General features: G+C 44.5%; 1 non-coding gene across 1 annotated transcript; it reads right to left on the bottom strand.

Moving 5' to 3' along the window:
• Nucleotides 1-5871: 5871 nt before the first annotated feature.
• LOC113029929 (U6 spliceosomal RNA) lies at nt 5872-5977 on the bottom strand. Its single transcript, XR_003273523.1, has one exon. It is a non-coding gene; the product is annotated as a U6 spliceosomal RNA (small nuclear RNA).
• Nucleotides 5978-6531: the final 554 nt, after the last annotated feature.

The following is a 6531-nucleotide window of genomic DNA, read 5'->3' as shown; positions in this document are numbered from 1 at the left end:
CTTCTAGGGCTGATTAAATGGGCGTATTAGCAGTTTTTGGCCATGCTACAAGCTTGTTTTGAGGCACGTCAGTGGCTCGGTCAAGAGCGAAATAGCCCATCTAGGGATGTCCAATGCAAGTGAAGCTTGTGCTATAAGTGCTGTCACTGTGGTAGTGAAATAAAAACATTTTAAAAACACAACAAAATAAAAACCAAAAATGATTTTTTTTTATTTATATTAAATCCCTTCCTTGTAATTTCAGTTTCTCCAGGTAAGTTTTCTGTGTGATTTTGTCCACTCCAGGTTAACATGTGCCATAACTGGTGTAACATTCCAGACAGTTGTAGCTCCACTGCCACCTTATTTTCCATTTTAATGAAATGGGAACATTAGTCAGGCTCTGAATCGTTTATTCTCAGGCCAGCTTGGGGTGCCGAAACTGAGCGCCTACGAATGGAACAAAAGTCACTTCTTTCCTGCGAATAAGTTGCAAATCTGGGCCAGCCACTGCTGAGACCCACCGTGGCCCTTGGGCTCACTTAAGGAAGGGCTGTAAAAACCCTGACTGATTTACATCAGTGCTGCCCGGGCTTCCGCAGAGCAGCGCCGCCTCCCCTGTTCCACTGTTCCACTGTGGGTGCTTCAGAGACCCACAGAGGGCTGGGCTCAGAGAGTGCAAGAGGTGTAGAGTGGGGGAGAAGAGAGAGAGAGAACGAGAGGGGCGAGGACCGAATAGGAGAGCAGGAAAAAGAAAGAAGGAGAGAAAAGAGAGCGAAAGAGTGAACGGGTGAGGGGTGGGCGAGGGAGAGGTCACAGGTCACAGGGGCAGAGCAGGGCACTCCCAATCAGCACTGTGTAAACAGGCCTCCTCCTGGAGTGGACAGGTTGGGGGGGGGGGGGGGGGCTGGGGTAAGTCCTCCACGGGCCACTGAGGCTGTCAGCAGAGCAGATAACTGATGGCAGGAATGTGGCATTTGTTCTTAAAAAGAGAGAGAGAGGGAGGAAGAAAAGGAGGGGAGGAGGAGGAGTTCAACTAGTGGCAGAAAGTGGGGGCCGCCAATTAACATCTACTTGATGCATTCATACAGCCGGGCCTCTGGCTCCTTAAGCCCTGCAGCTGCATTTGTGCTGGCAGGCAGCTCCCTGCTTCCCCGGCCTCGAACTCTCACACGGAGATCTCCTTAACGACACAACAGTCTCGGGTCCACCAGGCTTACATTGTCAGACTGTTCAGTCATTACTCCGTAGGCTGCTGGTCAGGGGCTGAAATATGTGAAGAAGTTTATTTGCTTCGGAATCGGTGGGCCAGTTTTCCTCGTAAACAAAGAGCCAATTGGCAGCGTACTCGAGCTCCCAGATAAAACCTCTACCCGCCTAATCTTTTAATCTCTTATTACACTATATCACCACAGATTCTGTCAACTTCCTGAACACCACCTCGTGCCTGTCTCATCTCGATGTCCTCCATTTACATAAAGATTGCGGTTAGGAAGACTGACACCAATTTAGGAGTTAAGCTGCACCGACGGGATTAATGTGATCCTCAAGTCCTGTCTGCAGCCTCTGCGTGTGTCCTGTCTGCCTGCAGACAGGCATTCATCTTCCTCTGATCCCAAAACAGTTATTAGCCTGTCCTCCCATCGGGAGAATACGGAATCGAGGTCGGAGTCTGCTGACCTGGTGACTGTGCTCAAAAGAGAGACACGGTTCTCCCTGCGTGCCTTCGCTCAGCAAATGGAGCCATGATCCCCGTCATTGACCCTCCCTCTACCACCACCCGTCGTGGTGGCCTTTGAGGCCAAGTGAGGTGTAAACAAATCCAATATACACTGCATTGTATGGCACCCCAAGGGTCCCGGTGAAGTTACTCTAGAGGTACAAATCACTTCGGGTCACGGTTTGCTTGCTTTTTCTTGCTCTATTTCCCAGAGGGTTGCAGTTCCCCACACAGGGAACGCTACCCAGCCACCCACCGCTACCATCATACAGGTTTATTTACATTTCCAAGTCCGAGATTGATTGAATGGGCCCCTTTTTGGAAGTGTACCTCCACGGGCCTGCTTAGTGTTCAAGCTGGAGACCACCGTGCAGAGAGGGGAAAGGTCCATACAGTCGGCTTCCTATATCACCATGTCATCCAACTCTACAGACAGTGAGGATTTCTGTCCTTAAGCTACCATATATCAGCGTTATCGGTTTGACTCGCATCTTATTGATGTTTCTCTGGGCCTGCTGACCTTGCTTGAAATTTAAAATGAGAATTCCCCCAAGTTTTATGTAAATGCTGTTTTCGACCTGTGGCAGCAAAACTTTGTTCTTGCACAACAACTCGGTCTGAGAAAAATGCAGCTCATGGAGAGCTGGATGCTTTTCCAGCGTGAGTCATTTATTTAGAAAAAGGACAGGTTGAACTGGGAAGGCACCATTAACAGTGATTGGTGCTATTTACTTAACAAACAAAGAAAATCTGATGAAAAAAGATGTGAAGGCTGTCTTTGGGAATGTCATCTCCATCTTACCCCTAACCAGCTCCTTTCTTGCTAATGATTATTTAATGTTAGCCACATAACTCCTTGTTTTGCATTCCTATCATGTAATTTTTGTAAATTGGCCCAGATTCCTGGCACTTTTTCTTCATTGCTTCACTTCAGTCAAGGACATGCAGCTGAGCACAGTGTTGTGTAAATAGGGGTGTACAAACAGCACTGCGGGTCAGCAGGGCAGAGGACAACTATCCGTTTCCTGGAGAACATCCTCTCCTAAACGTAGCGGACAGTTATCAGGTCACTGTGGGTTCAGCCTCAGGGCGGGGGCTGCTGCCGGTCTGCATACTACTTCTACATTATTAGAGAAGTGCAAAGGAATGTGCGACAATCCGGTGCGTGGGAAAAGCACACTATTACTGACCAGTAAGCACAGAGCTTTCTGGTGGTATCTGGTTACTGACACAGGTTTTTGCATGTTATCGAGCCTCTAATGTTTTGTGCAGAGGTAGGCGGACTGATTGAAATATCAAAGTATCAATACCAACGCTGGTATTGGAACCATACTAGAACAATATGATCAATGCTTTGATCCTATTTACTTCTATGCTCTCCCAAAAAAACATTTCAAAATACATGACAAGATGAAAAGTGGGTTTTATTTTGTTAATTCATTATTGTAGAAAATAAAATAATTTTAATGATCTTGTTCAGACTTTATTCATTTCCTTTGGAAGTTGAAAGTAGTGGTATCGGTAATACTGGTCCTGTATTTACATGGTACCAAAACAAGATTTGCAGCATAAGATTTTGCATAAGCCTACAAATTAAACATATAAATTGTAGGCTCAAGCAACCAACATTAATCATGGTGAGGCTTACACCTATAAAAGGAATGACAGAGGCAGTTTCAGCATCCCTGGATGCCAACAAAAGCTCCTTTGTGCCCACTTATGTCACTGCGAGGTTCTGCGAGGGCGTTTTGGAGGAGTCCTCACTTGCATTAAGGACCTGTCGGAGGTTGCACAGTTCAGTGGAGCAGCAGCGAGTCTATTTGTCTGCGTGAGAGCTACGTGCACCTGCCTGCGTCTGAACACATGAATAAGAGATTGCGTTACGGGCCAGTGAATCAATTCACATAATATGATGTAGTGCAGTCAAAAGATGGCAGTTGCTCCAGATGCATATCACTTAAGTTCACTTTTTGGCTAATTGGATGCGACATGCCTGCGAGGCTGTGCAACCAAACTAATGTGAGCAGCAATGCAGCCTGACTTGTCAATTGGGGCTGACGCTGTCGAGTCAAGTCACAGCCAGCAAATATTCTCCTTCAACTACAAGTTGCATCTTTTGTTTTACTTTGTTTGACCCAGCTGAACACATGCATGTGGATGTTAACAGACTTTTTAACTAGGTGTTATTTATATTTTTAAAATGTCACTGAAGCTTCTGCATTAGGTTTCTAGTAAAGCTGTGCATTTGTACTACCCTTTGCTGTGTAAGTTGCATGTTTTAGGCTAACAATTTCATCTATCATCAGGTCATTTTTAGCTATAGGTAGCTATAGGCTAGACACAGCTTCCAGACCTGAAAATTAAAGCCAACATTTTAATTACCACCAGGGGGCAGTACCTGTGGTTGAAAATAGACTTGACAGACAGCAGTTTAGAAGTTTATGAGAAAATAATGTTGTTAGATCTGACCAATGTAAATAGTTTCCTGAAAGTTTATGGGCTCAGGGTGTCATTTCAGCAAGGTTGGATATTCCGGGATATGCTTACTAGCTAACAACTTGAGACTGACAAGTCGTTAGCCAATTAATGCGTTCCAGATCAAGTTGGAAATCGGATTTTCTGAATTCCCAGTCAGAATTTTTTTTATTTTAAACTAAGAAAATCGGAGCAGCCACACAAACCCCGAGTTAACAATCAAAGATGGCAGCAGCAGTTGACCTTTTAATCTACTCTGCCACTGTTGTGTATTTGAGACTCACTAAATTAGCCAATGCAGAGAACTGAAAAGGCTCTATCCACGAATGTGCTGCAGCTGTGTTTCTGAGTGCAAAAAAACTAGTATGGTGCTGTGTTGTTAGTACTGCATGAATTGTTTTACGTTACCAACAAGCCAAACAAATCCTGTTTTTCAAGCTTTTCCAACTTTACTAATGAAACGCTCTAACTGTAACGTCACTCCCGAATTACCGTCATCCGACTTCCAAGGTAAATGGATTGCACCACATGCACACATCTGGCTTCAAAGCACAAATATAGCAACAACATTTATACTCTCAGGCTTCAGAACAGGACTCCATAAAACAGTGGGTAATGCCACAGGTAGGGTTGCCAACTCCCTGAAAAATAAATAAGGGACACCTCATGGCCAGGGCCGGGCAACCCAGTTGTCTTCACCCTTCCCAGTGTGGTAGCTCTTTTTTTTGTGTGTGAAATTATTTTTTAACCATTTGACTTGAATTTGATTTAAGCAGATGAATATTCTTTTTGATATGACCATATGGGAAACAAATGATCATTTAGTCATTTATTTTTAGCTCAAAATGACAACATTAACACAATAAAACAGGTCTCTTTCTTAAACAGAAGCCTGTCATGCTTAACTTTTGAGAATATAAGTAAATCTTTCTTTAAAAGAACTCTGTCCTGCTTAACTTAAAATTATATAAATTAATAGAAAGATACAACAAAAATATTCTTGTAACAGTGCACATATAGTGCATTTAGTACAATTGGCTTCAGCTGAGGTATTATTTCAGCTTTTCTAATGCTAATCAGCTGCTCCTGTTTGTAAACCCACTTGTTCCCATGATTATGCATCTTAACTCATCATATTCATCTATGTATTACTTTTATGTATTAGTCATCTATTTGTTGTAATCATCTATCCTTGCAGTTGTTTATTACACAAAATAAATTATATTATCACACTTCTGGCCACATAGCGCTGATATTCACTGCACATGCCCATATTAACCTTAACCAGAGGGTTTAAAAAAAACAAACCAGTGTTTACATACCATATCTGCTTCTGCCGTGGCCTGGTGGATAAAAAATTGGTTAAGGGTTCCCCGAGCTGTCACGCCCCTCATGTTCTTCATGTGCCCACCACTAGAAGCATGCCTATGGAAAAAGTGCGCCGGCACACAGTGCAGTGCACGTTATAGGTGTTATCGTGTATTTTCCCAGCCAGGTGTTTTCCTTTTCCCATTCCTCCCTGTACTTTTGCAGCCTTTTTTTTCTTTCTCTGAGGGGAACAAACATTGCTGCTCTAATGCTGGGCTTACACTGTGCGATTTTTGGTCCATTTTGAGCCGATTTTTGAGTCGTGCGACCGATTTGGTGATCGGCCCGTTTTTGGCCTTCATCGTGCATCGTTTAGTATACGTGGGGTAACGAGAAGCGGCTGTGTCACGAATTTGCGTGTCATCCTTGCGCAGGGGCCATGCTAATCTTCTCTGTATCGTATCCAATTTAGCGTACGCGCTTGCCGAAGCAAGCACTGTGTCACCACACCCGCTCACACTGCTCACGCGCAAACACGTAAACGTCGGTGAAAAAGACGGAGCAGCACGGCAGTGCAGCGTGTGATCTGGACACAAGCGATGGAGGCACAACTTGTAGAACTTTGGAAAGCTCATCCGAGCCTTTTCCATGTGGCATCACAAAATTATCACGACCACAACAACCGTGAAAATAGTTGGATCTACACTGCTGCTCAATCACAGCTGCCTGATCATGTTTTTCATTAGCAATTTAGCAAAGTTGATGGTGGTGGTGTGTCTGTGTGAGTGAAAGACAGAGAGAGCGACAGATTTTCTGTTACAAGCTTCATGTTATGGAGGCACAGTGTGAGCTCTCAGGTCGCATCAGAGCATCGGGCGGTATAGTGTGAGACTCTGCATCGTGACCTACCAACTTCTAACCCCTGTGAGTCAATCGTGCAGTTTGAGCAGGAGCTGAATAACGTGACTGAAAAAATCGCACAGTGTCTGCCCAGCTTTAGGTGTACTGTCATCCGAGACTTGCACCGCAGTGTCGGCGTTTGTTTCCCT

The sequence above is a fragment of the Astatotilapia calliptera genome, chromosome 9, assembly GCF_900246225.1.
Source record: "Astatotilapia calliptera chromosome 9, fAstCal1.2, whole genome shotgun sequence".
Lineage (NCBI taxonomy): Eukaryota > Metazoa > Chordata > Actinopteri > Cichliformes > Cichlidae > Astatotilapia > Astatotilapia calliptera.
This window is presented reverse-complemented; position numbering and strand designations above follow the sequence as displayed.